Raw genomic sequence first — 23,569 nt, 5'->3', positions numbered from 1 at the left:
TAAGTCTGATAGGTTTACCTTTATAAGTTACTTGATCTTTTTCCTTTGCAGCTCTTAATATTCTCTCTTTAATCTGAATGTTTTGTGTTTTGATTATTATATGGCTAGGGGATTTTTTTTTTGATCCAGCCTATTTGGTGTTCTGTATACTTCTTGAACCTTCATAGGAATATCGTTCTTTAGGTTGGGGAAGTTTTCTTCTATGAACTTGTTGAATATATTTTCTGGACCTTTGATTTGCAGTTCTTCTCCTTCTTCAATCCCTATTATTCTTAGATTTGGTTTTTTTATTGTGTCCCACAGTTCCTGAATGTTTTGTGATGAGAATTTGTTGGATTTGCTGTTTTCTTTGGTCAGAGTGTTTAATTTCTCTATGGTGTCCTCAGAGTCTGAGATTCTTTCTTCTATCTCTTGTATTCTGTTGGTTATGCTTGTTTCTGAAGTCTCTGTTCATTTACCTAGATTTTCCATAGCCAGATGGCCCTCGGCTTGTGATTTCTTCATTGACTCCATTTCAGTTTTCAAATCTTGAACTGTTTCCATTACCTGTTTGATTGTTTTTTCTTGGTTTCCCAGAATTTCATTTACTGATTTACTCATTTCTTCAAGCCTTTTTGTTATATTTCTCTTCCATTTCTTTACTCATTTCCTCAATCTTTTTGTTATACTTATCTTCCAATTTTTTACAGCAGATTTTCACCTCCTGTTTATGTTCCTCTATTATTTTCATAAAGATCCGCTTAGAGTCAATTTCTTCTATTTCTTCTGGAGTAGGGTGTTCATTTCTTCTAGTTTCATGATCGCTGGATTCTGGAAATGTCATGTTTCCTTTCAGGTTGTTGGAGGAATTCTTGCATTGGTGCCTGCCCATCTCCTCCTCTCTGTATGAAACTCCCCAGCACTCTTTGAATAGAACTCGCCAGCACTCTCTGAATAGAACTCCTCAGCACTGCAGCAGGGCTAGCTGGTATTTCCAGGACCCAGGAGACAAAAAGGCGGCAGCAATGGGGGCAGGGAGGGGTCCTGTGGAACACCGAAGACCCTGCTGCAGAAGCTGAGGGGGGAGGGGCTGTGCTCTCTTCTGGGACAGAGCGCCCAGGCGAGCACTCACTCACCTCTCTGGATAGAACTTCTCAGCAATGCAGCAGGGCTAGCTGGCGTTTCCAGGACCCAGGAGACAAAAGGGCCAAAACAATTAAATTCTTTCATAACTTTTCTTTTTTTACAAAGAGGACCTGGAAAAATATGGGAACAAGAGAGATCAGGTTGGTTAGGAGTTGGAAGGGGGAGAGTATTGAAGAGACTACTGGAAAGGGGATATATTTCAGGGTCAGGTCAAAACCTGCACAAAGGAATCTCCCAGGAATCTACAAGAATGACCCCAGCTAAGACACCTAACTATAGCAGATATATAGCCTCAAGTGACCGTCTCCTGTGATCAGGCAAGACTTTAAGTGCAGGGAATGGGACACCAATCCAGCTACATAAACTTAGACGTATAGTCTGTCCTGCCTATGGGATGAACTGGGGTAATGGTGGTCTAGAGATTGAAGGAGTGTTCAACCAATTACTGGTCTAGCCTAAAACCTCTGACAGAGAGTAAACCCACACATGACACACGTGGAACATCAGGTACTACAGGCTAGATGGCCCAGAGACCTAGAATAGAACCAAGAACAACTATAGGAAAGAAATTCAATGATCTCTAATAGATATTTTGCTGTACTCAAAGATTGGTGCATAGCCCAATTGTCATCAAAGAGACTCCATCCAGCAACTGTTGGAAACAGATGCAGACCAACAGCCAAACATTAGATGTTCAAGGAATCCTGCAGAAGAGGAGAAGAAAAGATTGTAGAAGTCAGAGAGTCCAAGGACACCACAAAAAACTCACAGTATCAACTAACCTGGGCTCATAGGGGCTCACAGACACTTAACTGACAAACAGTGGGCCTTTGTGGGACTGACCTAGGCATTCTGCATATGTGCTACAGTTGTGTAGCTTGATCCTCTTATGGAAGTCCTAATAGTAGTAACAGGGCTGTCTCCGATTCTTTTACTTGGGACCCTATTCCTCATACTGGGTCACCTTGACCAGCCTCAGTACATGGTGAGTTGCTTAGTCTTACTGCAACTTGATATACCATGTTTTGTTGATATCCATGGGGGACCTTTCCTTTCCTAAACAGAAAGGGAGGAGGAATGGATTGGGGGATGGTAACAGAAGGGATGGAGGAGGAACTTGGAGGAGAGGAGTGAGGGGAAACTGTGGCCAGGATATAAAATTTAAAAAATGAAAAAAATTAAATAAATTGAAAAAAATCAATTCTGAACTATATCTTAATCAGATGTTATGTATTTCTCCATCATTTTATACCCATGCCTGCATTAAATTGTGTCCAAAGCATAATTTGTAATAGTTCATTTTGTCAGCTGTGAACTACATCCTATCACACCATATTTATACAGAAATAGTTAAATCACTCTCTAGAACTTGAAAAAATTAATGTATCCGAAATAAATATCTAAAATCTGTTATCACATAACTATTGTTATAAAAATAAGTTTAGTTTTAGTAAATCATCCTGCTTCTTTTTCCTTTTTTAGTCATACTGAGCTATGTAGTTTTGTCTTTGATATGTTATATTCATTTTTCTCAGACTTTTGTAAAACCTTTTGATTACATTATAAATCCTACATGTACTAGAAGGAAATCTCAGTTTTAAATAAAAACACGTAGTTGAAGGAAAAGTAAAATAGAAAGCAAGCAATTTAAGCTGAATCCTAAATCTAGAGGCTTATGAAACTTAACTAAGGACTCCATATTTGGCTTAATTTCCTTACACTTCCAGGAAGGAATATTAGTCATTTAATGATCCATTGCAACTACTGATGTTTTTCAAAAGCATTCCTCTCATTATTCCTTAATTGTCTGTAGTTCTTTTTGTAGGGTTGGGGCCTCATGGGCTTTTCCACATTGAAATTAACATGTGTAATATTGTCCTTGTTTAGCTCATGCTTAAGAAGGCATTTTGGTCAGAAATTATGAATGGAGCTTAAAAACTAGTTTCAGACATATTCTCACAATCAAACACCTGATCCCTTGTCTCCTAATCTTTCCACCTTCTCTTCCTCTGAGACTCCTGAGCTTTCACTGTGGGAGTTGATTTGTAGTACATCCATTGAGACTATGCTCCACAACTCAGCATTTTGATTGGTTGTAGTTTTCTGTAGTAATGAAACAAGAGGTTTTGAATTTGAAAGAGAACAAGATGGAAGGTTTTATGGGAATGGGGAAAATTATATAATTAAATTATAGCCCTAAAAATAAAATAAAATATTTTTAAAACCTTTATCATTAAAAAATATTATTATACTTAAGGCCAGATAATCTTGATGTTAAAATTTGCCATTTACTGAACCCGTAAGAAAGATAATGTGTTACAAATGTGCTTTATAAGACTTCAATGTAGTAATAAAAGCATGCAGGTGTGTGTTATTTCAATTTGACTATTCCTTAACATTTCTTTTTTAGCTGATGATATTCTGATTAAACATATCATTACTAAATCCTATTGATTTTACCAAAAATATTTTCAATTTTCTATTTGCCCCCTTCTTACCTCTTTCATTCTAATGTAATGTGTCAACTTTCAAGTAATTGCCATAATTAATTTCAGTAAGACTTCTCTGCAATATATCTTCTGTATTAGAAACCGAGCAATTTTAAAATTCAAATTTGATAATATTGTTCTTCTTCTTAAACATATTAATAGCTTCCCATGAAAGTTATTATATAATGGAGACTACATATCTTAACATTTCATGTGACCTTTCACAGTTTCATCTTAGCTATATATAGCACCATTTACTTCTCTGTTCTCTAAGATTCGGTGCTTTTTATAAGCTTTTATAGTGCATTACATTGGATGTCTTAAATTTTATTAAACGTCTTTATTGAATCTTTAGGGGTTTGTCATCATGCACCCCAAATTCTCTTTACCTTCTGATCCCCCATATCCCTTCACATCCTGTTGTACCCCCCATGAAATAAAACAAAAAAGTAAGCAAACAAGCATACATTCTATCTAACTCATTATTATCTCATAATGCATACTGATAGTTTGATTATCACATGTAATAAACATATAAAAACATCTGGAATATTTCAAGTTATATATAAATATTGAATGAAGAGAGTAATATTTCTAAATATTAAAGTGACTCTAAATATCTAGGATTTAAGATATGGCATTATTAGATAAAAGTGAACACATGATAAACTATTTTCCTGAAAAATTATTTAATTACTATAAGGCTATAACTATTTCATAAAATTTTGAATCTTAATTTCTCCAAGTTGTCTCTCAATATGTGTGATTTCATTATCATTAGGGTGTAAAAGGAGCCTGCTTTTTATTTTCCTGGCCACTTAGATCCAAATAATCATACAGAAACTATTTTAATTACAACACTGTTTATCCAATGCCTGTCAATCTTGTCTACTTCCAATATCCAGGAGGATAACTACATGATTTTCTTCAGGTTCACCTTCTTATTTAACTTCTCTAGGATCACAAATTATAGACTCAAAGACCTTTAATTATGGCTAGAATCCACTTATGAGTGACTACATACCATATTCCTCTTTTTGGGTCTGGGTTACCTCACTCTGTAAAGCGTTTTCTATTTCCATCCATTTGCATGCAAAATTCAAGATGTCATTGTTTTTTACCGCTGAGTAAAACTCTAATGTGTATATGTTCCACACCTTTTTTAACCATTTTTCTATTGAGGGGCACCTAGGTTGTTTCCATGTTCTGGCTATTACAATTAGTGCTGCTATGAACATAGTTGAACAAATACATTTTAGTATGATAGGGCATCTCTTGGGTATATTCCCAAGAGTGGAATTGCTGGGTCCTGAGGGAGGTTGACTCCCAGTTTCCTGAGAAACTGCCACACTGATTTCCACAGTGACTGCACAAGTTTGCATTCCCACCAACAATGGATGAGTGTTCTCCTCACTCCACATCCTCTCCAGCATAGGCTATCATTGGTGTTTTTGAGTTTTACATTGCATTTTTTAAATGAGCTACACAAACACAATATCTTGAACAGGAGCAGAAGTACATAGACACAGTGTAACAAAATCAATTTTAAATTTGTATCAGCAGACCAAAGTTCATACAAATGTATTTATTTTATATCATATCCCCCTTTTGTTGAAAGAAATTTACTGTGATCATTTACCACTTGTAATAAAATTCAAATGAAAATTAACATTTATATACAATCTCTTTGGAAATTTGGGTATAGTTTTCTTCAAAATGCTTTATGCTGTAGGTTGGCTGATGTATTATTAGGGTTCATGGAGACTTTCTGGTGGGTTTTGTTCCATCAAAACACATTAGCCTGGGAGGAATCCACAGGTTCTCATTTTCTGTGGAAACAAAAGGAGAACCTCTTTTCTAAAGTACCATATCCTTAGACTCAAATTTTGAAGTCAAGATACTGTTAAAATATATATGTTGCTTTATCTTAGCAGTCCCCAGAATCAAATGTTTTTCAGTAATTAACTTATTAACAGTCAAAAATACAAAGAAAACACAACAACACACATAATCCAGGCTCTCCATGTATATTTCATCTTTACATGGTTTTTTATTACTCTATTACATTTTAATATTTATTTTATTAACTCTACTCTTTTAATATATGACTGTACTTTTTTATATTATTTTACTGTCTTGTTAAAGTCTTTGTTTTATTTTTGAAACTATTTTTTCTATAATTGCCTATACTCATTTTCTTTTTTCCTTAAGCCTACATTCATTTTTAACACACTCTGACCCATTTAGAGGTTTATTTTTGTGTGAATCTGTCTGTATTGCATATCTGTAATCATTTTTTGATTACTGTCATGAACTGTTAAGCAGGGGTGTCTAGAACCAAAGCTATTGCTTTGGCTGTTTGTTCCACCCTGCTCAGTTTTCCAACATTGCAGATGTTTGTTTACTGCCAGCTCTGGGAGCCATGTTTATCAACCCAACTCTGGGAAGCAGTGGCACATGCCATCACCAAGTAACTTGCGGCATGCTGCCTACAAACCCCATTCAAATGCTCCATAGGAGGACCTCTCAAAATGATTACCTCCCTGCTGCCTGTACAAACCAGGAAGTCATTTCTTTTTTATTTCATTTTATTTATTTTTACTTATTTATTAAGAATTTCCATCTCCTCCCCACCTCCCTTTCCCTTTCCCCTCCCCCTCCCTCTTCCTCTCTAGTCCTAAGAGCAGTCAGGGTTCCCTGCCCTGTGGGAAGTCCAAGATCCTCCCCCCTCCATCCAGGTATACAAAAGTGAGCATCCAAACAAACCAGACTCCCACAAAGTCAGTCCATGCAGTGGAATCAAAACCCAGTGCCATCGTCCTTGGCTTCTCAGTCAGCCTTCATTGCTAGCCACATTCAGAGTGTCCAGTTTGATCAAGGAGCATCACATCTGCTCACCACTAACAAACAGGATCCAGCTGAAAAAAAATTCAATTACTAAGGAGCTTTGCTTGGCTCCCATTTTTTGTGGGTCTATATGCCCCCTTTTTAAGCTTTTTTAGGTCTTGTGTGGTTCTATGCCAGATGGTGGGCATCATTAGTAAACAGAGACAGAGTTTTTTGATTTTCCGGACACCCAGACCTGAATAATCACATAAAAATTATATTTCTTATAATACTGTTTGGCCAATGGCTTAGGTATATTCCTATCTAGCTCTTTTCTATTAATCTGTCTATTACCATGAAGCTATGACTTACTGATAAGTTTCTGGTGTCTTTCTCCTTTGGTAGCTACATGGCATCTCTCTGACTCTGTCATCTTTCCTCCCCTAACTTTGCTTGGATATCCTGCCTAGCTATGTTCTGCCCTGCCATAAACTAAAACAGCTTCTTCATTAAGAAATGGTAATATAATATATTCACAACATACAGAGGGAAATCCCACATCTGTAATGTTTTAGCTTTCCAGCTCAGGAAAGCACCCAAGGAAAATGGTGATAACCTATACAGCTTTTGGAGTCTCTTGGGATCTTCTGAAGTAGAAGGGACATTTCCCGTGCTTCATTCTGAGAGGTAGCATTGTCACAAGTGGAATGGCTTCATTTAATGTGTATACACAGGTACTTATGCATTATACATGTATTTTAAGTAACAAAATTTGTGATTATTTATGGCTTTTTCAAACACCCTTAGTGTTCTTTGGCTTGCATTTCAATTGGTCATCCCAAAACACATATTCATATGATCAACATTAAAATGTATTCCGCAAGTTTATATGTATATATATATATATATATATATATATATATATATATATATATATATTTCTAGCCAGCACTTGGAAGGTAGAGACAAGCAGATCTCTGTGAATTTGAGGCCAACCTGGTCTATAAGAGTTAGTTCCAGAAAAACTAGAGAAACCCTATCTCTAAAAAACAAAAAAAGGAGAAGAAGAAAAAGAAGAAGAAGAAGAAGAAGAAGAAGAAGAAGAAGAAGAAGAAGAAGAAGAAGAAGAAGAAGAAGAAGAAAGCAACATTCAAGTATGTTCAATGAATGTGACTCAAAGGTAATATAATTTCAGCTCCAACTGTTTGAAAAGATTCAGAATATAGAGTGCTTTGGCTTCTGTTAGCAAGAGAGCAAGCAGAAGAATAATATGAAGACAACTGATTTGAACAATTTAGGTCAGAGGCTGGGAAGTCAAAAAGCTAGTCAGATTATATGACTCTGCTAAATCTAGAATGTTCTGGGGTATATGTAGTAGGTAATGTTTAAAATAAAATCACCACTTTATGTATTAACTAAGCTTTCTCTAACTATAGGGAATATGTGTGAACATTTCAAAAACATACATTTAATATGAGATTACTACTAATTGCATAAATCATTTCATTTTGAAAAGTAATAAGTGGAAAGTCAGTCTTTCTCTATAGAATAACAATCTCTGTGTTTATTTTTGGCATTAAATTCTTCTCATTCAGTATCTTCTTTTCAAATTACAAAAGAAATATAAAGATAACATAAAATATTGATAATACATTTTTTCTATTCATTTTAATGTGGGCTTTGAATTTATATTCCTATTTCTTAAAGGACCACAATATACAATGAAGATAAAGCAACAATTTCCAAGTCAGTCTTGCTGGTTTCTTTTTTTGCCAAATATTACTCATAAATATGTAATCATTCTAACTCTGATCTGTTTTGGAAAAAAAAAACAGACCAAAAGAAGATGGAGGTAGAGAGATGGCTTAGAAGCTAAGATCACTTGGTATTCATACAGAAAACCCAGGATTAGTACCCAGTACCAATATGAGGGCTGTCTATCACTCCTGTTCCAGGGGCTGCAACACCCTTTTCTGACTTCCATGGGCACCATACACACATGTGGAAGATATGCATACATGCCGGCAAACACACACAGTTAAATCACAGGGCAATTGTTATCAGTAAATAAATTAACTATGTATTTATGGAGTATGGGGCTTGGTGTGAGTTGCAGGTTTTCCTTTAGTAGTTTGGAAATAAAGACCTTATCAGACAAATGATTAGCAAATATTTTCTACCATTCTACTTCTTACCTTAGAACTCCATTTTCTATTTATTTTACTGTTCAAAAACTTTTTGGCTTTCTCTAGTCCCACTTGCCTATTTCTCCTTTTGTTGCCTCCACTAGCTATGACATATTCAAATAAATGCAATACCCATATTTTGAAGAATGTCACCAGTGCTTTCTTCCAAATTTCTTAAGTATAAAGATGTACTGTTTTTCAGAAGTGCCCAGACTGAAAAAATTTTCAAATGTCTAAATTGCAGTCCATATGACACTTTTTTTATAAAAGTAGAAAAGCCATTTCTCAAATTCATGTGGAACCACCAAACCCCAAAATCTCTAAAATAAGCTATAGAACAAGAAAGCTAAAAAGATATTACATTATCTGACTTGAAATGACACTGTAGTACTCTACTCACCATCATGGAATATCAACATGACGCATCAAATAGAACATAAATAAACCCAAGATAGTGAGTATAATGCAAAATGCACAATAGTCTTCTAAAGGTTAATGTTAAGGCTGAGAATGAGTACTGTTCTTACAGAAGACCAGAAATAAATTTGCAGCATCCAAATTGGCCAGCTCACAAACATCTGTTGCAAGGTGTCAGTTCCCTCCTTTGACCTTCACAGGCAACTATACTCATGTGCACATACTCCACATGGAAAGCATGTTGGTTTGAGAAAGCTGTCTTTCTCAATATTCCCATTTGTCACAGTGACTAATTCAGACAAACAATTATTGCCACAGATGCAAAACTGGTCTTTGAAGTCTTAAGAATAATGCCGTTCTGATTTTTGAAACTATTTGTCACCTATATTAAGAGTTTTTACACATGTGCCTGTTGAATGTCTCATTTTCATTGAAAATTTTTTAAGTCTATATTGGTATATTTGTTTACAAGAAAGATTCTGGAGCCCATTCCACACAAATTGAATCAATCTTTCCAGATGAGCTTGGAAATCTGGGCTGCCTCTTCAGACACAAATATCTTTTGAGGTGCAGAATGAGATTTATTTTAAACTGAAATTCATTGAGTATAATAATTTTTTGTGAATGATAACAAAAGGCACATTTTGTGGTCATATGCTCTTTAATGTAGTATAATAATAAATAATCATTTATTTCAGTGTATTTTTTGTAGAATCCTGAACATTTGTAACTTCACCCTAAACTTAATAAAAATGGGCAATTATGAAATACTTGAACTGTTGCTAAATTTGTAGTTTATATACTCTTAATTATGTATTATATATACTGAATGAATTTATTTTAAATTTATATACTTATTTTAGTTTATTTTAACTGATTATATTATTCATGTTTTATTAAAATCCATTTTATTATATATTTATTAGTTCATATGCATGGAAATTGAATAAGTATGCACTTGATGGAATTAATAGTTATCTAATTTGTGAAGTCAATGCTTATGATTTACAAAGAGTATGTGAATTTTCAATATAGAAGCAGAGATTTTAAAACCTAATTTACTTTACAATTCTAATGCTTTTAAAGCATAGAAAACAGTGACATCAAAAGAAGTATATTTTAATTTCCAGATAAAGACGCATTATATCCATTATTTTAGGAACTCATATTACTGTATGTTATGTAATGTTTGATGCCTTTGGTGATTCTGTGAGAAGGTATGAAAACAGCTTCAATTTTTCCTTTTATCTTAGTTAATTAGTCTTCTTAAATGCTCATATTATGCAGGTTTAAAATTTGAAGATTTGCTTTCCTAATTGACTTTAATAAATAACAATTTTAAATTTATTCATTGATAAAGGTGGCATTATATATGCTAGAAATATAGGAGATTCTTGATATTGATGTTAACTAACTTAAAAATATAAAATTGTATAATCATCAAGAAATTCTCTGGTAAAAAGATCTAGAAATCTAGCTCTTCAATTCTTTACTTTTTATTGTTTAACTTTGGTCTTGAAACATTTTTCTTTTATCTTGTTTTTAGTAATTTACAGAACTACCTACTAAACAAGTCAAACTTAAAAGCAGTGATAAATATAACTGTGAGCATTATTAATGAAAATGCTGATTTATTTTGACCTACATATGTTTTCATGATTTGAAATACAATTCTGAAATGATATTTTACAGGTTTTTGGCAGTTTTCTGACATTTTTTCATAATGTGCTTCATTATATCCAAAGTTCCAAAATTATTAAATTCGTAGAGTGTTTAAATAAAAGATGTAATCCATAGGTATAAAAGCATTTGTAATATAATTTTTTGTAGGAAAAGAAAATTCTAAATTACACATCTAAAATATTACAACTCGGCATAGGGTGCAGCTTAAGAAGTATGTCTACCATGTTTGTTATTAAGTATTATTGATTATTCTTTTGCATGTCTCTTCCACTTGCATGTGTAATACTAAGCTTTCCAAATTCTCTCCTGCTTTCACTGGATAAAGGCAACATAAAGATGCAGAGATAATGAATACAGGAAAAGGAAGAACATGTTCAAATGCAGGAGCAATCAGGCTCCTGCAGATAAACTACCAACGAATAACCCAGTGCCATTCATTTAAAGAATTGAAGGTTCACTGTTATGTACTTCTATGAAGAGGGTCTCCAAGATCAAAGGCAAGAATGATATTTTAAAAGCCAAAAACCAAAAAAGATTCTCAAGGAAAAAGGCTGGTAATTTATATAAATCATTGGTTATATCAAACCCTTACTGCTGAGCTCCAAATCTATGTGTTGAATGGAGATAAGATAGTCACCAGTTCACAGACAATACTTTGCTTTATAAGAATAATTTCCCTTTTTCCTATGGTCTTAGATTTTTGCTTTATGAAATGTCTTAAATTTGAGGCATGTATCAGAAAAAATATCTATATTTTTATTCAAGGCTCAGTGTAAATTTCCAGTAGTCAATTCATGTTGCCACCTTTCAGAGAAATGGGCAAGTCCAAGACCATCTTCTTTCTTTGAAAAATCTTCCCAGAAATGCCAATAGTCCTTCTTCATATAGCTCAATTGACTATTCTCAAGTAGATCACCATCCCAGGCTAGAAATTAAACTGAGACATTGCTTCACAATTTTAAAGTTAATAAATTAAATCAAGATTTTATGAGTGAAGAAGAAGGGTTAAATTATGAGGGTGTGTGTGAAAATTCAATCTCTTCCATGAGTTCATATAAAAACAGTTTTATCACAAATGAATCAGAGTAGATTTAATATTTCATTGATGTGGTACTTTAGACATAATGAGGCTTTTTGATCTTTAAATGTCTCTAAAGATAATATTTAGTAATGCTACACAACATTCTACCAAAGCACAAAAGAATATACCTTCTTCTCAGCACCTCATGGAACCTTCTCTAAAATTGACCCCATACTCAGTAACAAAGCAAAACTCAACAGCTACAAAAAAATTGAAATAACCCTATATCTGATCAGATAATCATGGTTTAAAGTTAGAATTTCACAACAACACCAAGTAAAAAAATTCTACAACTCATGGAAGTTGAACAGTACCCAGTTGAACTACCCTGGGTCAAAGAAAATATAAAGAAAGAAATTGAAGACTTCCAAAAATTTAACGAAAATGAAGGCACAATGTACCCAAATCTATGCGACATTATGAAAGCAGTGTTAAGAGGAAAGTTAATAGCACTGAGTACCTACATAAAGAAAGTAGAGCAAGCTCACACTAGAGAATTAACAGCACACCTGAAAGCTCTAGAGCAAAAAGAAGCAGCCTCATCCAGGAGTAGTAGAAGATAGGAAATAATCAAGTTGAGGGCTGAAATCAATAAAATAGAAAAAAAGAAAATTATACAAAGAATCATTGAAACAAGAGCTGGTTCTTTGAGAAAATTAATAAGAGAGACAAATCTCTATCTAAGCCAATAAAAAGGCAGAGAGAGAACATCCAAATTAACAAAATCAGAAATGAAAATGAGAACATAACAAGAGACACTGAGGAAATCCAGAAAATCATTACATCATACTATTAAAACCTGTACTCCACAAAATTGAGGATAGGTACCACATATCAAAATTAAATCAAGACCATGGAACAATTTAAGTAGATCCATAACCTACAAGGAAATGGAAGCTCTCATTAAAAGAAGCTCCTCAACCAAAAAAGCCCAGGGCTGGATTGTTTCAGTGCAGAATTCTATCAGAACTTCAAAAAAGAGCTAATGTTTATACTCATCAAAGTGTTCCACATAATAGAAACAGAAGAGTTATTACCAAACTCTTTTTATGAGGCTGCAGTTACCCTGATAGTGAAACCACACAAAAACTCAACCAAGAAGGATCATTACAAATCAATCTCACTCATGAACATAGATGCAAAAATGATCAATAAAATATTGGCAAACCGAATCCAAGAACACATCAAAGAAATCATCCACCAGGATCAAGTTGGCTTCATCCCAGAGATGCAGGGCTGGTTCAACATACAAAAATCTATCAATGTAATCCATCATATAAAAAAACTGAAAGGACAAAATCCATATGATCATGTCCTTAGATGCTGAAAAAAGCATTGTATAAAATCCAACACCCCGTCATGATAAAGATCTTGGAGAGATCAGGGATACAAGGGACATATGGATTCGTATGTATAATGAAAAAAGACTGTTTTCTTTTTTAAAAAAGGACAAAGGGAGAAAAAAGAATTCCAAGGAAAAATTTAAGTTGCACCTGTGCCTAGAGGTGGAGTCACCAGGGAATCACCATATCTAATCTTAAATATCCTGGCAAAACTAATGAAACTTGTTTACAAAGAATATAGTGATGTGCCTGGCAGTGGTGATGCTTTCCTTTAGTCCCAGAATTCTGTAGATAGACAGGTGGATTGCTGTGAGTTTGTGGCCAGTCTGGAGTACAGAGTGAGTTCCAGGACAGCCAGGGCTTCACAGAGGAATCCTTTCTTGATAAACAAACAACAAACAATGGATTTACCCTAAATGATGACATGCTAATCCACAAGTATATGTGGATACAAACAATTCTCCAAATAAACAATAAAGGAAGAAGGAAGAGCTCTTTCTCTTAGTAGAATTTCAAATAATACATGTTCAAAAATGAAAGGGAAAAATTGCTTATTAAACACACATCACTATGATTGTCACAGATAACCTTCAGTGATGGATCTAACACTGGTGAACATTTGATGAAAATAAGAATTCAGTGACTCCTCAAAAATGTCACTGAGTTAAAAACAAAAATTTTATTTTGGTAATTCAGAAATTTAAAAAAAACTGTATCAACCAAATGATCAAACTCACATGTGAGGCCATGAATTCTTTGCCTAGCAACACACACATGCACACAAACACACAACAAAACACCCCCCTACACACACACACACACACACACACACACACACACACTCACACACAGAGCACGTGTGCGAGAGAGAGACAGAGAGAGAAACAGGGAGAGAGAGAGAGAGAAAGAGAGAGAGAGAGAGAGAGAGGGAGGGAGAGAGGGAGAGGGAGAGGGAGAGAAGAAAAGGCAGAAGGAACCAATAAAGACTAATGGTGCAGCATTGATAAAAAAAAAATTCTGTCATTTTTTTTCTAGACTGACATAATTTCTGAGGAATAAGGAGACAAAATACAGAAAGTACAATGTAACTTTACCCCCTTTAAGATAATTATGTGTTAAACATTTATTTATTTCAAATATTCTTCTTTGTGGCATATGCAAATAATGATAGGAGTATATGTGGCTATATCAGGGGTTAGCAGAGAGATAAGACTAATGATATATTGATGGGTAGTGCTATAATATGTATTTGGTTTGTCCTACACAATATTTTAGTCTGGAACCTTCTATATACGTACTACAATGCTGATATCACAGTACCATTTAGGAAATAGACCCAGTTTGGAGATGGAAAACTTCCTGTTAACTCCAGCTTCAGAAGATTCAACACTCTTTCAGTGTCTGTGGACATTACACTCATGAACGCATACCCTCCCCACACACAGATACACATATAATTAAACATAGCATTATATCTTAAGAAAATAAATGGATCTAATAAGCAATTCTTAGAGAATTATGGCTACTACTCTCATTAGAGTACATTGATCTCCTAGTATGAGTTCTCAAGAGAGCGAACTGCTCAGAAAGTCTGAATCTGACTCTTGTCTGTTACTGTTTTTTTTCCCCTGTAATGTTTCCTTGCTTTCACTCCCTCATTCTTCAATTTACTATTTGAAATTATATCCTTTGATTCCAAGAATGTTACCAACATAACAGCAGGAAATGATGCAACAATGCTTTGAGGGTTCTTATCAGGACCAAGCATATGTTGGTAACATGTACTTGAACCTCCAGTGCTGTGAGTAAAATAAACTTTCTTATAAGACTACTGCTTAAGGCATAATAATAACTATAGATGATAGACAGATGATAAACAGATAGATACATACATACATACATACATAGAGATAGATACACAGATACATAGAGATAGATAGATAGATAGATAGATAGATAGATAGATAGATAGATAGATAGATAGATAGATCATAGATTTCAGAGGAACTTGTCATATAACTAAGGAGCATAATAAATTTCACAGTTGGCTATATGAAAGCTGGAGATGTTTGAATACTGATAGCATGTCTGTTGAAATCTGAGGCTTAGAACCAGTAAAATCAATAATGTAAATCTCAATCTCAAGCTCTAAGCCTGAAAATCTGATAGGGAGGTACTTGAATACAAAGTCCAGATATCCTAGATTCTTGACATTTACAAGAAAGAGAAGTCTTACTCAGATCTGTGGCAGTTATTGGGGGTTAGTGGAGGAGAGAATTTTCTTATTCTTGTTTTATCTGACCTCTTTGATCAATTGAATGTTGTTCACAATGAGACAACATTTTTCCACTCAGTCAACAAAATTAAATGCTAATCTTCTCTGGAACAATTGTCACAGAAAAACCCAGAATATTTACTGTATTAGTCACGTGGACACTTAAAATTAGCTATTACAGTGATCCAACATTATTGGATTTACGTATGAATTTGATTTAATATATTTGCTGGTTTCATCAAATACTTTTATGTCCCTAGATTGTAAATGTTAAATAGGTGGAAATACTGATACATTTAGTTTTCCTACTGTAAAAACACATCTCATAATCATTTGCACATAATAAATTGAAGTATAGGAGAGTTTTATTTACTATTAGATTTTAATAAACTAAAATTGCTCTACCTTCTTTATTTAAGTTTCTTCACACATAGAATTTGATTTATATATAATGTTCTTTCATACAAACTATTTGAATCAAATAATGTACTGCTCATTTATGATGTTAATTATCCTTACTCATATTCCAAGGTTTAACTTTAGTATTGATATATGAATCTTACTTTTAAATTTTTTGCTACATTTTTAAATTATGCAGTGGTTCTAACCATTTGTTACTCAGAATTCTGTCTCCATGTTTCTAGCTTAATAAAGGGTGCAAACCCAACAGCCCTTTAACATCTACTCTACCTGCTAGTAACAACTCTTAGTGATTTTTCCCCTTATTTAATAAAGATTTAGGGAAGGTTCACAGGTCCTGATAGGAGTTGCCACAGCAGGAGGCATATATGCTTGAGACTATTATATTTGAGTCATTCAGGTGACTTGATCACTAGGCTTTTCTAATTATTGATGACTGTCTTTTGATATTTTCCACAGGGAAAGAATTTGCTGGCCTGATAAACTCACTCTCTAATCAAGTGGACAGTTGTTTTCTCATGGTAAATTAAGAGATCAGTGTTCATGTTTACTCTGAAACAACCTGGGAATTTCATTACATGGACTAACATCTCTAAATGTAATGGAACAGAAACAGGGAAAACATTGAGTTCTAGATCTGGATTATGATAAATACTTTAACAAAATTTCACTGGGTGAAAGCCATTTGTAGGCCATTAATTCTAGTAATACACATATATATCAGAATGTCATTTATCATTTTTACAGCTTTCTATATAATATCCATAGTTAAGAAATAACAAATGTATGTATTAGTCAGGACACTCCTATTATCCTTTAAATTCCCTGGTAAGTCAGAGACCACCATGATAAAGTTGACTGAAACACTGAAAAACTCACAAAAAATAAAATAATCCTTGTCCTGTGTATGTGTGTAGGGTTACTTATAAATCTGTTTTCTTATTTTTGTATCTTTTAAAAGAAGGGAAATTAGTGTAAATATCAATCTAAGATTTAGAGCATAAGTTAAAATAGTCTTACATTATTATTGCATGGTGATGAATATGTGTTTGTGGTTATACTAATATAACTTACGATATTTTTTCCAAACAGTTGAATCCATAGGAACCAAGCTTTGATTTCTTAACTGCAGATAAGTGGAACACAGGAAATAGTCCCTAATTCTAATATATTGACAATGAGGGAGATTAATTTCAATGGAAGGTCATTCTAGAACTGACCCTTAGTCGTTGAATAGATAAATAACTGCAGTGACTAAACACTCCTTATATATTTTATGTTTTAGGACTTTCAAATATTTTAGTAAAATATAGTCAAATAAGGACTCTATATAAGAAGGAAAGCATCAAATGAGTTTCAATACAAAAAAGCCCGTGTAGATCATCTAAACATCCTGGTATGTTATATAATTACATAAAGAATATAATATATTGACTTTTTCCTTCTTAGATATATATATATATACATATATATATATATTTAATGAACTCTATCATACTGTTACAGTTTTCTTTTTAAATAATTACTTAAAAATTATGGCTATATGTGTGTGTTCAAGGGTGAGTAAATGCACTTCTATGCAGGTGCTTACAGATTACAGAAGTTAGTAGGTTCCCTGCATTTAAATAGCCTGAGATGAGTCCTGGAAATGGAACTACAGATCTTTGCAGAGCAGCAAGTGCTTTTAACCACTGAACCATTTCTCCACTCCCGACAACCTTACTTTTATAAGTAAAAATATATGTAAAGATACAGGACATGGTACTTAGTGTTTTTATTAAGAATGAGATAAAATAGTGATCTTATCTATATTATTTATGGCAGAAACAAATTTGGAACTAACCACTAGATCTCAAAAGAAAAGTTATTATTCCTGTTATTTTGAAAGGAAATGGCCTTAGATGGAAACTAAGGTAGGTTTTCTTTTATTCTTCAGAACCTTTCAAGATATAATGTTTAAAACTTTCCATTTGTAAAAATTATTGAATAAACTAGAAAAAACCTAGAGATGATCATATGGAAAAATTGAAAGATAGCAAATTAATTCCCCTGAAAAGTAAAGGAGTTCAGGCTGTTGAACAATAATAAATGAAGCCATCTAAGCTTAATAGACATCTTCAAGTATGTGCAAGGCTAGTTTCAGAAGAAAAGCAGGGAGTTGATTATTTAAAACTGCAGTTAGAAAAAATGGCTTACGTCAATCCAGATCAAAAAGAGATGTGATATTTCTGTCTACTATGGAATCAAATAATTTGAAGCAAGGTACTTTAAAAATAATTTTTCACTGACTGTTAGCTATGTAGAATAGTGTAATACAATTTACTACCTAATTGTAAAGTTAAGGGGAAAACAAAATGAATAGCAGAGTAAAAATAAGAGAAAGAAAACTATGCTGTTATGCTCTAAGAATTCTGAGATTGTTTACTAGTGTAGGAAGTCCTTCTGTATTTGTGTTGCTTTCATTGGTTATTAAAGAAAGTGCCTTGGCCTAGTTGATAAGGTGGAACTCAGGTAGACGGGGAAGACAGAACAGAATTCTGGGAAGAAGGGCAATGTTGCAGATGCCATGGTTCTCTTGCCTGGAGATGGATGCTGGTTAGACTCATGCTGGTAAACCACAGTCAAGTGGTGATACAGATTATTAGAAATGGATTAAATCAAGATGTGAGAGTTAGTCAATAAGAGGCTAGAGATAATGGGTCAGGCAGTAATTTAATTAATACAATTTCTGTGTGATTATTTGGGGTATAAACTAGTTGGGCAGGATGGAACAAGGGGCCCACACTCCCCACTACAGTTCCATTTCCCCTTTTCTGTTTAAACAAAAAGGAAGGCTTTAACTTAAACATAGTAAAATTACATATAACAAAACAGTTATCAAGCAAAAATTACAGTTATAATATTTATATCTATTTTATCTTTTATCATAACAAAGGAAAACTATAACTATCTATCTATTCAACTCTATCAAAGACTCCAGAAGGATATAATATTACCTAAGTAAACAGGAAGTACATTGTAAGCAGCTTCCAAAACTCTAGAAATGACAGAGACATCTCACTGCCTGGACAGTCACCCAAAGTTATTCTGTACCATTAGGGCATCCATCTTTTGCCTACAGGCCCATAGTATCCAGCAGACCTTTATATGAAGCAAGAAATTTCAAAGACAATTCAGTTACCTTTTTCTGTGTCCTGCAGAATGTCTCACAGACTCTTTTCTGAAGCAGAACCCTGAAGGATCATCTCACCTTTAGACAAGTTCAGCAGTCCTCTCTCTGCAGGATCTTTCTGTCCAGTTTATACAACAGTCCACGCAAGAACAATTTCTTGCCCAAATGACTAACCAACTTCATAAGGAGCCTCTTTGATGCCCATCTTTCTCTTGAAGTAGCCGGTGCTGACAGGAGCAGACATATCTCATTGTCATGAAAAGCCCTAAGTTATAAAAACATTTTAAATGCCATATTCTGTAGTCTTTGAAAGATATGAAGAGTGCCTATCTGAAATATATCTATGCACATCTAGAAAATCTAACTAACATGACTACAAACTTGACTATTATAGATGATTATCCATTAACAACCTATATTTACTAATTACAAATCACATTTTTTAAATGAAGTACACAATCACAATACCTTAATCAAGAGCAGAAATATACATATAACAAGATTGATCTTAAATTTATATCACTAAAGCAAAATCCATACCAATGCAAATTATCCATATCTATATCATATCCCCCTTTAAATGTAAAAGAACATTTATAAACAATATTTGGGAATATGGGCAAAGTTTTTTCTCTCTAAACTGTTTCGTGCTGTATGGGGACGCTGTTAATCAGGTCTTTCATGGTGTATCCTGTATGCTAGGGTCATCTCAGTCGGCAGTTGAGCAAAGTAAGTTTTTGAGAGTGTTCACAGCACCTTTCAGGAGGGCGTGGTCTATCATACCATATTGGTCTAGAATGAATTCACAGGGTCTCATCCTCTGTGAAAACAAAATAAAAACCTCTTTTCCAATGCACCATATCCTTAGACCCAAATTTGGAAGTCATGATACCTTTAGAACATATATGCTAGCAGCCCATACAATGAAACATCTCTCTGTACTTAGCTCCTTTACAGTCAAAAAATTTAAAGAAAATGCAGCCTGTTTGGGAAGACAAAAGATGTGAAATAAGTAGGTCTTTTCCTCCTCCTCCTCTTCCTCCTCCTCCTCCTCCTCCTTTTCCTCCTCCTCCTCCTTCTTTTCCTTCTCCTTCTTTTGGTTTCTCAAGACAGGGTTTCTCTGTGTAACAGTCCTAGCTGTTCTGGAACTAGCTCTTCTAGACCAGCCTGGCCTTGAACTCACAGAGATCCACCTGCCTCCTCCTCCTGAGAGCTGGGATTAAAGGCATGCACCACTACTGCCCAGTTAATAAGTAATTTTTAAAGGTAACAGAGATGATATATAAATATCTCTCCACCTGGGGAAAACAGCCACAAATGGACCACTGCAGGCACATAGTTATTTTTTCATTATGGAATATTCATTTTGTCTGCTTATATAGATTCAGAGGGTTCCCTTCAGTTTTAGAGTTAACACAAAACATGCATATGCTAGATTTTTAAATATTGTAAAAGTGTTTTCAGTCACAATAAATATGGAAGTAAAACTCGAATAAATATGCTCACGAATTCCCAGTGGACACTCTCCCTTCCAACCTGCTGAATTAGCTTCCACTTTACAACTTTTTGTTTGGTGATACTCTAGTTTGAAGCCTCTTTCTGGTTTTAAGTCACAAAAATGTATATTTGCTCTCTCAACCTTTTTTCTCTCCAAGTTTATGCTTCATTGAATATGTGTGAACCACTATCTAGAAAGATAAACTAGGAAAATATAAATGAATTATACATAAGGATAGAAATACTAGATTTTCTGTTTTTATTAGCATGTTCCTGAAGGTGTGATGAGAAAGGAGATTCTGAAAATACAGACTTCTGAGAGAAATGGCAGTGACTCTGTCATTTAATATTCTACATACAAAGTGCCATATCTATTTTAGGATAAAGTTTTAAAAATTGATCAATGGCATATAATGGCTGAATCTTGACAATGATGTAAACTATATTATACTTTAATCCTAATGACTGAGATGATGATCATGATTTTCTTATACATTTCATATATGTGAGACTTCAAGACTCTAAGAAACTTACCAAAGATAATTCACATTGTAAGAAAGAAGCAAGTATAGTATTTTGAAAGTCCTGTCTTATATTTTCTTTATAAATGTGTCAATATATGTTCACATTTTAAGTCATACAATTTTTATTTTACATAAGTTCGAAATGGCTTACTTCTATTTTAAGTATGATTTACGTTCATCAGAGTTGAACAGCTATACCTCTGCTTGAAATTACAGACCTGTACCACCACGTGCATTTAACGTAGTGCTGGCATTCTAACCTATAGCTTCTTGCAAGCTAGGCAAGTATTGTACTAGCTGAACTGTAAGCACAGACCCCAACTGAATTTATAACACAGGGGTTAATAATTAGCATGTAATTCATAGATAATGAATTAACATGGTGTCCAGATAGCAAAAGTACTGAAAGGAGATAACAAAATTTAATATCCATGTATTTAATTTCCAAATGCTTAAGGGCTGGCATTAGAGAAATTAGAAACTATGTGCAAACTAACTCATGTGTCTTGATGCTAACTTTATATCCTTCCTAACTATATTAAAATGCCATGAACGTGTTTCGATATCAAGCTTAGTTTCTAGCAGTCATATTGAATTTAAGGATTTGGGAAGTTTTTATATTTATTTTGCTGATTTCTGTATGAATTATGAACAGTTATATGTCATGACACAGGTGTGGAGGTCTGAGGACCACTTGAGATAGTTGGTTTACCATCTGAACTATCTTTTCAGCATGAGTCAAATCTGAGATACAGTGCTATTAGAAAAAAATAGGTATGTAATGCAAGTACTCTAAGACGATAGCTTACTAATTTAGGCTATTCAGACATTTAAAACTTATTTATATAAAGACAAGTCTTTAACTCACATCCCGTTTGAGGCTTAGTAACTCTTAAAAGGTCATGGCAGAGGTAGATCAGAATTTAAAAGACATTGAAACTTGGCTTCTTAAAGGGAAAAAATTATTTAAAAAAGCATTTTCTCTCTGAAAAGCATCGAGAAGATTGCTTCTTAGAGTTTTCTGCTCTAAGTTTTCTGGTTTTGATATAAATCTTAGTTTCAAAGAAAGGTTTTTGCTATAACAAAAGATATATGCAGGAGTAGCAATTTTTACATCACACAAAATAGACTTGAAATAAAAAAAATCTATCTACAGAGATAAGTAAGGTTATGATACAAAGATAAAAAATTCAATTCAATAAGATGAAACAATTATAAGTATATACCCCACATCAGAGCACTTAAATATATAAGCAAACACAGGCAGATCTGATGACAAGGATTGACTGCAATATGAAAATAGTGAAGAATTTAAATATGATTCCTATAACATAACAAACAGAGCAACCAGGCACGAAAATCATTTAAAAATAAGTTAACTAGAGTGACACTGGAGAAGAGATACATCAACTTCACATATCTGAGATACATCAATATCACATATCCAAAACTTTCTAAAATGAACAAGGAATAGTATCCACTACATATTGCTGGTTAGGTCACAATGTAAGTCTTAACACATGTCAAAAGAACAAATTATTCTACATATCCTTTCTGACAACAATAAAATGGACCTAGAAAATTTTAACAGTTATAAAAACAGAAATACAAAAGCATATAGACCTGGATGTAGGGGGGAGGACCTTGGACTTCCCACGGGGCAGGGAACCCTGACTGCTCTTAGGACTAGGGAGGGAGGTGGAGGTGGAGAGGGGGAGGGAAAAGGGAGGCAGGGAGGAGGTGGAAATTTTTAATAAATAAATAAAATAGACAAAAGCATATGGAAACTAAATAGCACATTATTGAACCACCATAGAGCCAAATTTGAAACCTAAAGGAAATTTAAAATTGCAAGATAAAGAAAAATAGAAAACCATGGGATTCAGTAAAAGAAAAAAAAGAAGAACGAAAGAAAAAGAGAAAGAAAACGGTATCCAAATGGGAAATTATAATAATAAATATCTACCTTAATTCATTCATAAATGGATATAAGATGTTAATTAAATGATAATCAAGCTACAGTCCATAGTGCAAGAGAGCTTAGGTAAAGAGGAGGGCCCTAAGAAGTTACACATGGATCTCCTTGGGAAGGAGAAGTAGAAGAGACTTGGTGGGTGGACTTGGGGTAGGTGGGGATAGGAGTGGGATGGATCAAGTGGAGTAGAAAGGGATGGAGAAGGAGGGTTCAAGGTGAGATAGCTGAAATTGAGGAGGATGCTTGGGGAGGTATAGAAACCTACTACAATGAAAACTTCTTGCAACCTATGAGGGTGATACTAGTGAGGCCTCCTATTAATGGAGGATATGGAGTATCAACTGGCCATCAATAGGAAGCCAAACAAGACTTCCCGTGGTCGGACAATGTTGCATTCAGTTGAGTTGTTGACTGATGCTGTGAAGTTCCATAAATAACCCAGGCTGATGCTAGGACAGAGGGTCACTCTCTGAAAACTGAGGGGGGGGGCACGCAACTAATTGAACTTAGGTGGAGCTGATGCTTGCATGGAGCCTTCATCCCTATGTTCCCGTCT

General features: G+C 34.2%; 1 protein-coding gene across 1 annotated transcript in view; it reads left to right on the top strand.

Moving 5' to 3' along the window:
• Positions 1-16,304: 16,304 nt before the first annotated feature.
• Positions 16,305-23,569, top strand: part of LOC125410265 (protein PPP4R3C1-like) — a 34,412-nt gene continuing 27,147 nt past the window's right edge. The window contains exon 1 of the mRNA XM_048449729.3: positions 16,305-16,366. The gene's annotated coding sequence lies outside the window, so the exon portion shown is untranslated. The remainder of the gene's footprint in view (positions 16,367-23,569) is intronic.

This window comes from Myodes glareolus, chromosome X (genome assembly GCF_982192425.1).
Source record: "Myodes glareolus chromosome X, mMyoGla1.1, whole genome shotgun sequence".
Lineage (NCBI taxonomy): Eukaryota > Metazoa > Chordata > Mammalia > Rodentia > Cricetidae > Myodes > Myodes glareolus.
Note: the sequence above shows the minus strand (reverse complement) of the source record. Positions and strands in the feature narration are given on the sequence as shown.